Below are 12051 nucleotides of genomic sequence, written 5' to 3' on the forward strand. Positions count from 1 at the left end.
CGTTGAGCCTGGCCAGTACTAGAGGGGTGACCATTTGGGAAGTCGAGGCGCTGTATGCACCGCGAGGTAAAATACCAGATTGAGAAACTGGCGTGGTCTATCCTTCTCACGGGGGTAGATGGGCCTCTCTTAAACCGTGGTAGGCAACCCATCTAGTGATGGCGTCACGAAAAAAAATCTTTGATAGCCCTAGTGAAGCATCAAGTATTCATCTACCGACAAGATTTGAATTACACTACAAACTCGTGTAGTGAGTTCAATCTCGGCTGTGGCTGCATGTTACGTTTACGTATATATATATATATATATATATATATATATATATATATATATATATATATATATATATATATATATATATATATATATTGATGGGGAATTGCTCAGAGTGGAACTTCTGATGACGTACTGTTCCCATCAATAGTGGGCTGAAACAAAGTTGTGTTCTGGCTCCAACGTGTTTCAGTCTACACAGCAGCAATGCTAAATGAGATACCACCAGACACGCCATCAATCACTCTCCATTTTCGCATGGATGGGGGAATTTTCAAACTAGCACGACTCAGTGGTAGAACTAAGACCTCCGCATGCTTAGTGCAAGAGCTGCAGTATGCTGATGACAACTGCACCCCAGGTCAGACTGCACAGGACTTCAATCACTAACAGATGCATACATTGCAGCCTACGAACCTTTTGGGGTGCAGGTCACTGGACTCCTGCTACCTAATACCAACACTAAATGGTCAATCACTAGAGGAAGTTGGCCAGTTTCCTTACCTAGGAAGCATTATAACATCTACTCCCACATGTACGAAAGATGTGAAAAACAGGATTAGGGAAGCCTACTCCGCCTTTGGTCGTATCAACAGCCGCGTATTTAATAACCACGTAATGAAATTGGCCACTAAAATCATGATCTTCAAGGTAGTATGAATCTGCACTCTTCTTTATGTTTGTGAAACATGGACATTGTACAGAAGCGATACAAACACACGCTGGGGCACATTTTGTATATCACCAGGGAGAACCACATCACTAAGTTGGAAGTACTGGACTGGACTAAAATGTCCAACGTTGAGGCAACCATCATTCACAAGCCACATCAGTAGAATGGATCCTTCCAGGCTGCCGAAAAAATACTTTATGGCGCTATAAAGACCAGTTAAAGCTCATACAGGCAACCACTAACATCAACCCTTCCTCATGGAAACAGGCTGCCGAGGACCGGACAAAATTGAGGAGCTTGACACTCAAACGTGACGTGGACTTTGACGAGAAAAGAAGACAATATGAAAAGGAGAGAGCGAGCAGTACAACCAACCCCACTTCTACACTTCCTTGTAATTACTGTCCATGACTCTTCTACCACCGGTTGGGCCTTACATCCCTGTAAAATATAGACATCCTAGAAGATAGAGGCAGATGATGGACCCGATAGTCGGGCACGAACGATCGCCGACTATATATATATATATATATATATATATATATATATATATATATATATATAATAAGTTATAAAATATATATGGCAATCAAGCTACACAGAATATTCCGCGTTTCATCCACTTAATGGCTATATGGCCATTAATATATATTTTATTTATTCATATAACTTACTACCTAGCTCTATCTACGTATTGAACACTGTTGAAGTAAATACTTAAAGTTTATGCATAAATTTATACTTTCGTATATTAATTTATGTGATTAAATGAAGTTGGTTGGTTGTTTTTGTTTTACAGCATATCAACCCTTTTCAGGTTATTTAATGCCGAACTAAAAGATTTAAGGAAAAATTTTAATAGGATATATTTGTTGTTTTCAAGTCGGTTTCTATTTAACCCATAGTTGGGACCCTAACAGATACTACCACCCTGTGTCAGCGTGGACCTGGGAGCAATGGCAATTAAAAGGTGGTTCCACACTCCCCAAAGCCCGCAAGCTGGAACCTCACCACTGAATTAAATGAAGTAATCATATATATATATACATATATATATATATATATATATATATATATATATATATATATATATAACTCATTCGGTTTTTCTTTTTTGGTCGACTTATCAAAAACAAATGTTTAAGCTTATTCATTTTAAATACTCCAACTTTTAACTCTAAACTTTCTTTCGAACCTTGTATGGAAGAAGTGTTAAAGATAATGGAATGTAAGAAATTCAGTCTATTGTAAATTCTATTAAAATATATAAATATTGTTTATGTCGGAAAAAAAGTCGATTGTCCATTCTTTTAGAAATTTGGACATAAAATATGTCAGTTAAATGAATGCACAATGCTATTTAAAATATATTGTTTAAAAATAGGTTAGATATTAAACAATTATGATTGAGGATTCTTTGTTAGCTAAAAGTGTGTTTCAACAAACACTTGTAAATCCATGTGAAAGTAGTCACGTTTGGAAACCACACTTCTGACGTCATAAATAAGGGTGCTTTCTCAATATATTGAATTAGGGTTCGAAGTTAGAGGCAGTCAGTGAAAGTCAGAGAGAGAATCATGAGAGATCTAGGAGAACCCCTTAGAAGCGATGGGAGGAGTCGAAAAGGCTTGAATTCCTGACCTCACCAATCGGCCGGTTGAATAATAAATAAACCATCTATGTTTGTAACTGTTTGTCTCGTGTCGTCATTCCTCACAACCAAAAAGGTAAATGTGTTTTATCATCATCTTGTAACGAACTTTATATAACCCTTCCAAGTATTATGTGTCCCCCACCATCATCAACAGTAATGTGTCCCCTCCTCTGTGTCAAGAAGAACTGTTATAAATGTCTCTCTCTCATCATCACTATCGTTATTCGGTATTAGGAGTCCGTTATATATGTCCTCGTTAATGTGTCCCGAATATGTACCCCTATGCAACATTAGTAGCCTCGTAGGGGATGTCCTTTTCTCTTCCCTTCAACCTCTTTCTCGCAGAAGAGATGTTGCGAGTTTGTTTCTACTTTATCGGTATTTTCATGGCCAGTGCTTGGCTGAGCTCCAATCTATGGCCCCCCCTCGCCAAACTTTCACGAGAAACACCCGTCTAGCTGAAAACGCTATCAAGAATTTCCACCGCTCTTTACCTGTGCCTAAACCTGAACGTAGATTTCATTAACAAAGCTTCTTTCTTAGAATTGCACGTCCATGGAATTGTCTTCCGTTTTCCTGCTTTCCAGCTGACTACAATATGGTTGTCTTCAAGTCTAACGTAAACAAGTTTTTTCAGTTAACAAATTTACAGAATTTCCATTACTAACGATTCCTTTATTGTGCAATTGTCTACTGTACACTCTTTAACCCTTGTACTCGAGTGGCCTCTTGGCCTTGATATGTGGTGATGCCTTTGTAAAAAAAAAAGTTATTGAAGAAGACTGAATAAAAAGAACTTGTTTACATTGGGCTTGAAAACGATGTTATAGTAAGCCGGGAAGTAGATCTACAGTGTATTGTTCCACAGACAGAATTTTCGTTTAGTTTTAGTCACAGATAGTAATAAAAATTGTTTATAGTTGTTTTAGTGAGACGAGTATTTGTTACAAACGTTTTACATATATAAATTAGCGGGACCTGTGGAAATTCCATAGGGATTCATTCATATGTCATGTATTGATGTTTTCATTTTGTAGATGTTAAGCGTAAATAAAGACGTTCTGATATTATTGTAGCTCTTTTGTTAAAACTGCAAAAGTATTTATCTAAGCTAGCAGGCACGCCTAGTGTAACCCGGTCGTAAAGTACGCTTAAATATGATATTTTAATTCTTGCAGATTTCGTATATATTATTATAGAGTTAATGTTCTGTCGATATTTATATGTTATAAAGTTGCGATTTCAAAAATTAAAAAAAACATATACATATGACTCGGGTGTATCAGCTTGAAGAGAAACCGAAACCAAAACTTATGAAGAATTCTTGATAAAATTATTAAAAGAAAATAGATTACTGGAGTCGCATCAGATATAATTGAAACCGAAACCAAAACATGTGAAGAATTCTTCGTAATTTTATTTATAAAAAATAGATTACTGAAGCGGCATCAGCTCTAATCGAAACCAAAAACAAAACGCATAAAGAAGTCTTGTACAAGAATTTTATAAAAGTAGATTACTGGTGTGCACTCAGCTATAATCGAAACCGAAATCAACACTTATGAGGAATTTTTGTTAAATTGTTTATTAAAAAATAGCTTGCTGGAATGTCATCATCTATAATCGAAACCAAACCAAAACATTATGAAGAATTCTTCTTAATTTTATTCATAGAAAATAGATTACTGGATTGCTATCAGTTATAAGCGAAACCTAAACCAATACTTATGAAGAGTTCTTGTTAAATTTTAATAAAAAAATAGATTACTGGAGTGGCATCAGCTATAATCGAAGCTGAAACACAAACGCTTGAAGAATTTCTGTTAAATTATTTATAAAAAATAAATTGCCGGGGTGTCATCAGCCGTAAGTGAAACTGAAAGCAAAACTTGCGAAATTATTTTTGTTAAAACCCCTTTATTTAATTACAGAGGCGCAGTTTTTCCTCGTCAAGACCAAAATACCATAAGTTTACAACAACAAATGGCACATACACATTTATTATGTTCACAGTATTAGCCATTACCTTATTTAGCTATAGAATCACATTTCAGACACATTAATTCGTAATATCAAAACATTAGATTTAATCCTAGGAGCGATATCATCATCGCCATAACATACAGAGGAAGGAGTTCCCATTTTACCCCTATACGCCAAGTATCATACCGTTCCTTTCTTACACCGCGTATTTTTCCTTACAGGATACTTAATTATAGACCCCTTCTTACGTTACTGATGTATTCACTATTTGACATAGAATGTATCTTCCGTTCTTCTATACTAAAAATACTCCCGCCTCCCTATATTTGTTCCTCTCATTCTGATTGACTGCTACGAGCAATTCACTTATTAATAGATTAATGGAATGAAACTATTTCTTTTAATTAACGAACACTCCGCCAACTTACTGTCCCCGATTACCAATACAGACAAATAATTACATTTTAGCCAACTATCAAAATCCAACAGTTTGCTTTGTTTTAGTTTTTTTTCCTATACAATTGTTTTTCTTACATATTATTGAAACGTACATAAATCTCTCAATTTTTTATTTTTCCTTTACATTATCGTGTTATTTTACATTTTCTTTTTTTAATATTTTTAAATATTATTTAAAGATAAATACACGGACTTTCTTTTCATTTCCATATTTATTGCCTTTGTTAACAATTATTGTTTTTCACCTTTTCTAAAACTAAAATTCGATTTTTCAAAATAGCTTTTACGAGGGGGGGGCGTTTAAGCTTAAAATACGCTTTAAGTGCAGAAAAGTTAACAGCTGTCATAATCATTATAATCATCATCGACGTCATCATCATAATAATAATCATCATCATCGTCATCGTCGTCGTCGTCCATCATCATCATACTCGTTATTAGATTTGAACCAAGTAAAATCCTTTGCCAATTTTATTGACTACTAGAATGGAAGTCCGGCGTTGCCCGGGAGTTTGGAGGTGTGTGTGCTAAGCAAAAAAAAAGTGGTACTAGGAAAGCAGGCTCTAAGGAGTAAAAGAACGGGGGAAAACCTGACGTCTTTGCTGTGACGACTACCGCCAAACCGGAAGCGACCCATCCCCGTTGAAAAGTTCCCAGTTGAAAGTGAAGAAATTTATTTTTATAGCCAATTTTTCGGTATTTGTCGTCTGAAGGGTCGAGCTTGAAAACGATATTGATCTTGTGAAAATCTGTCGCCTCTGTCGAAAGTTATAGGAAGACATGCAAACATACATACATACATTTATATATTGGTAACTCAACCCGATTGAAAAGCTTTCCCTATCTCTGAATTCCTCTTTGTGCAAAATTTCAAATGTTTAGACCAGAAATTGTCTGAGTAATTTGGTAGAGACCGCAGAGGTCGATTTTTTTTTATGTTTGATCCCTATTATGACCCCTTAACATTTATTGTTTTTGGCTCAAATCAAATTATTAAGTTAGATCCATGTCTAAGGAACCTATATCTAAAATTTCAATTGTTTAGACCCAGAATTAGCGGAGGAGTTTGGTAGAGTTTTCAGAGGTGAAATCTTTGAACTTTGGCCCCTTAACTGCCAAATTTCTGGCCGAAAACGGATTACAAATATTTTTTCCAAATCTCAGTAACCTGTATATCAAATTTCGAGTCTGTAGACTGAAAATTGACAGATTTATTGCGTAGGAAAATGTACACAGACACTACACTACACACACACACACACACACACACACACTATGCAACAGATTTATAATTTTGCCCATGTTATAAGCTTACAAGGCAGTTAAAGGGTCAAGTTAAATGGATTAAGTTGCAACGCCATATTTAATTTAAGTAGGGGATGCTCGTGCCCATTAATTTCTGCTTATATTGCCCGTCTAAAATCTTTTGCCGTTGTAATATGAGTTTAGCTTATCATATATTTCGCAATCCTCAAGTTTGAATGCCTTTCATTTTTAATTAGGTGCAGTTGATCACCTTACAGCTTGCTTAGACCACAATGACATCCAATTAAAATGAATTCATTTTTCGGGCGTTTCATACTAAAGAGGGTTTTTTTTAAGTCCATTCTTCGTTCAATAAATCTAATTATGTGTGAAATGATGCTCTTCATTATTTCATATTTGCTCAAATAACACGATTGATTATCAGACAAAATTATAGAAAACAGACAATCTACAAATATACTGAGTAGTAAAAAAAAGACAATCTACAAATATACTGAGTAGTAAAAAAGACAATCTACAAATATACTGAGTAGTAAAAAAGACAATCTACAAATATACTGAGTAGTAAAAAAGACAATCTACAAATATACTGAGTAGTTAAAAAAGACAATCTACAAATATACTGAGTAGTAAAAAAAGACAATCTACAAATATACTGAGTAGTAAAAAAAGACAATCTACAAATATACTGAGTAGTAAAAAAGACAATCTACAAATATACTGAGTAGTAAAAAAAGACAATCTACAAATATACTGAGTAGTAAAAAAAGACAATCTACAAATATACTGCGTAGTAAAAATATAAATATGTTTAGTAGTAAAAAAGACCATCTACAAATATACTGAGTAGTAAACAAAAAGACCATCTACAAATATACTGAGTAGTAAAAAAGACAATCTACAAATATACTGAGTGGTAAAAAAAGACAATCTACAAATATACTGAGTAGTAAAAAAGACAATCTACAAAAATACTGAGTAGTAAAAAAAAGACAATCTACAAATATACTGAGTAGTAAAAAAAAAGACCATCTAAAAATATACTGAGTAGTAAAAAAAGACAATCTACAAATATATTGCGTAGTAAAAAAAAAAGCACGTTACGCTCCATAAACAGTTCTCTCTCTCTCTCTCTCTCTCTCTCTCTCTCTCTCTCTCTCTCTCTCTCTCTCTCTCTCTCACGCACTATCTCTGTAGTCCCTTCCTTATATATGGTTCCTATTTACTTGTCTCCCCACAAGAACAGAGTTAAACGCAAGGTCGGTTTTTAATGTGTGGAAAATCAAGATCCCCAAAAGGGGCACTCTTGATAGGGACAAAAAGTAAAATTGTCTCAATTATGAAAGATTTCTCCTCCACTGATACCGGACAGAAAAGATAACGGTTTCTTTTTGTTGTTGTTTTTTGGGGGTTTTTTTACATGGAAGTCACAACTTATGAAGGCCCAGAGGCCACTCTGGGATAAGTGTTATTGCGTGTACAGTAATCAATAGGACGATATCGTAGTAATCGCTAGTAATGGAGATCTGATAATGTGTCTTACTTAAGGGGGCGGTTTATCAGGAACTTGTTTATGTTGGACTTGAAGACATCCAATTTGTAATTAGGTGGGAAACAGGCAAACAGAAGAGAGTTTCACAGGCGTGCACTTCTAAGAAAGAAGCTTTGTTCATGAAATCTACGTTTTGATTTAGGCACAGATAAAGAGTGGGGAAAATTACTGACAGGGGTTTCAGCTAGACGGGTGTTTTTCGTAAAAGATTGGCGACGGGGGACCAGAGATTGGAGCTCAGACGAGCACTTTCCATGGAAATAACGATAAAACAACGACAGGCTCGCAATGCCCGTTCTGTGGGAGAGAGGTTGCAGTGAAGAGAAAAGGGCTTCACCACTAGGCTACAAAGTCTATTTTGTACTCTGTCAAGGAAGTATAGGCTGTTTTTAGCAGCTCCTGGCCAGATATGGCAGCAGTACTCCATCCTTAGACGTACTTGGCTTTTATATAGATAGAGAATTGCATCAGCAATGAGATATCTACTGGAGTGGTAGAAGGATCCCACCACGTGTAGCATCAGAACAGATACTACACTGCGATCTTATATATGGTTATAGCCAGTTAGCAATGCTCTAATACCGCTGTGTGTGAACGCTCATTGCGAGTGATTAATAATAATGATGATGATGATGATAACGATAATAATAATTTTACAAATATCTGTGTTGATTAGCGGTATCGCGGAGAATGCGAGGTGACATAACTGAAGCGAAAGTGGAGGATTTCCAATGTCATGAAACAGGAATGGGGAATGTTTCAATAGCAAAAAGAAATGTTACAAAATAAAATATAAGTCAAAATTGAGACCAGTAAAATAAACAAATAGGATTTTAATGCAGTTAGATAAACAAAAGTTCATCTATATATATATAAAAGCGAAAACGTATGTTCGCTTTTTGTGTATGTCCAAGAAAGGCTTTTTTCAGAGAAGCGGTCGGTCGCCTAACAACTTTTTAAAACTTTTTATATTACATGTAAATCGTAATATCTCAGATTTAACAACTGGGCTCGCCTGTCTATTTAATTTGCTCAACTTCGGGAAGATAAATATTCAACAGTTTTCGCTCGCCGCATGTAGGTTAGGCCTTTTCCTATAATGTTTCCCCCTACCTCCAACGTCTTGGGGAAAAAAAGCATTCCCGCACTAAATGAAATGCTACTCCGCAGTTAAAAGTTGACGTCATTAAGTCATACGTGCACCTTTTTTTTCACACTTTAATTTCCAACTTTGCCTCAAGGGTTCGGATTCGATCCTCATACTTACCTACCAAAACACTTTTTTTTTTATTTTAACCTCCCCCCCCCCGGAGTTTTCACACACACCTCCAAACACCCGGGCAACGCCGGGTTCCCCTCGCTAGTCTAATATATAAATCACTTGTCTGTTAGTTTATATGTTTGTATGTCTCACTAAAACTTTCAATACACTTGACCAACTCTGGAAAAATTGAAATCATTTGAAAGCTCAGTCTCTTCGACGAGAAATATGAAAAAATTGGCCTAAAACATTAATCCTTTGACTGTCAATTGGTCAGATTTTTGCAAAATAATCATACGCTTTGCAATGACCAAGCTTAATTTGAACGGCAGCGACTTCGTATGTTGCGGTTGGCGTGGCGACTAAACCGTTCGCTTCTTTTTTTCATTTCCTTTTCCTCTTAGCGTTATAGGTTCGAGCCTGACTACCTGTCTACTACATTTTTGAGCTCACACGGGTACCCTATGCAATTTTCATTTATAGGGGGTTTTGAAACATTGGGGGGGCTCAGTTGATCATTACTTTTATCATGGAATCTTTCCACACTTGGGTAACGCTGGGTACCCTTGCTAGTCTATAATATAAATCTCACCTGTCTGTTTAAAAATATTATGGATGTATATCTCTCAAAAACTTTCGACGGGGGCAATAGATTTTCATAATATTGGTGTCATTTTGACGCTCGACCCTTCGGACGACAAATATCGAAACATTGGCCAAAAACATTAATTCCTTCATCCTCAACTGGAAACTTTTCTACAGGGAGGGGTCGCTTTATCGCTGATATTTTCGAAAGTTATCCCCTTTTTTCGATTGTCTAGCCTTAATTTAAACCTACGTCACTTCCGGTTTGGCGCTGAGCGCAACCGCAAAGACGTCACGTTTTTTGTGTGTTTTCTCACGTTCTTTTTCTCCTTCGCAGTACGATCTATTGCAATGTTGGAGTACTTCAACCGATTGCCTTGTTGGGATACTCCATAATAATCATTCGTTATAATTTGCCTATTAGTATAAAATCGGCAATACCAACAGAAAAACCAAAATGTGACAACAGAAATAATAATAATAATAATAATAATAATAATAATAATAATAATAATAATAATAATAACAACAACAACAACAATGTGAACTGAAATCGCAAGAAATCTTCTAAACCACGCTTCTTTCTCCTCCCCCCCCTCCAAGAAAATGGCAATAGCCTACATAAAATGCTCCGGACGAATTAAAGATTATTTAAAAACCGACGTGTTAAGACAGTAATATAACCTTCATTGGAAAAAAAAAACTAGTGAAAATAAAAATTGAATGAATTACAATATTTATCAATCAATCGAAATTTCAAACAAGGAATTATGATAAAGAAATTACAATTTCATTTACATTCATATCTCGGATTGCTGTTTTCTTCTATTTGGACCTAACGATCATTACTTAAGGATCATTTCTTAACGATCATTAGTTAACTTTACTTTATGGATTATTAGCTTTACGGATTGTAGCTTAAATGTTACTGACCATTGAATTTCATTCAAAGTTTGGATTCCAAATTAACAGAGTACAGCTTAATTGATTCGTTAATTGATTATTTTATTGATGAATTGATTAATTATTTGATTTTTTTTTATTCTTTTATTCTATTGAAAATGTTTTTTAGTTCGCAAAACTATATTGTTACATATTTTTTTTTAAATTATGCTATGCATGTGTTAAATTTATGCTAATATGCATGTGTTAAATTTATGCTAATATGCATGTGTTAAATTTATGCTAATATGCGAAATATGTTAAAACTAAGCAGAAACCAAATACAATTGCATTCTTCTTGATTTTTCTTGATTTTACAAAATAAATATATTTCAGATCATTTATTAAATTATATATATATATATGTGTGTGTGTGTGCGTGTGTGTGTGTGTGGTTTATCTTTTTACTTTTCTCTACTGTCTCTCAAGTTAAATCAAATTCAGAGCAATTAATTAATTATTTCTCTTCTCTCTCTCTCTCTCTCTCTCTCTCTCTCTCTCTCTCTTTCTCTCTCTCTCTCTCTCTCTCTCTCTCTCTCTCTCTCTCTCTCTCTCTCTCTGTATATATATATATATATATAGCAAAACCCCGAGATGCGGTGGCCTTAGGATACATTTTTTTCAGATTACGATGTCGAACACGATGTTTTCCTGACCCCACGTTACGGTGTTTGCCTCGCTTTACAGTGTTATTTATAATGTCATTTGATTATATATACAGTGCCGGCAAGAAGAAAGTTCGCGCTTGTAATTTCTTCAAAAACTGCAATATTAAGCTACATTAAATGTAACTGTTTAAACAGACTATAACTCATTTGATACGCCTTTTATTCCTCTATAATTTTCCTTGTTCATATTTGATTTTTAATTAAAATATTCTATGTCAATTTAAAAGATAACTTCAAATTGAGGAGGCAAAAAGAAAGTCCGCAACAACAAATTCGCTTAAAAGCAGCTTAAATGATCGCCCCTAAATCAGTTTAAAATATCCACCAATACGCAACAGAGCATCTTTAATTGTAATTGTTGTTGTTCGAGGTTATACAACGTAATATTTAGTCCATATGCCACGACTTCCTCTTAGTGATCATCAGGAGCTCATTAATCTCCACTTTTCTGGTTTATCCAATCGAGAAGCAGATTGAACTGTGATGAGAAAACGGTACGAAAGACTGTGCAAAAGCACCAAAACACCGGCAGTTTTCGTGATGCCCCTAAATCTGGTCGTACTGGAGTTACTTCTAACAGGGAAGACAATGTTATCAAGATCCGCAGCATAAGAAACAGATTTGAAATGGCTCTCCAACTCCAACAACAGTGCAATATTGTTAAAAAGTGCTCTCATTCTACTGTCAAGAACAGATTAAAGGAATTTAATTTGTGAGAATATGTTGCAAGACGCA

This window comes from Euprymna scolopes, chromosome 33 (assembly GCF_053919585.1).
Source record: "Euprymna scolopes isolate OS-2025 chromosome 33, ASM5391958v1, whole genome shotgun sequence".
In the NCBI taxonomy this organism is placed as follows: domain Eukaryota; kingdom Metazoa; phylum Mollusca; class Cephalopoda; order Sepiida; family Sepiolidae; genus Euprymna; species Euprymna scolopes.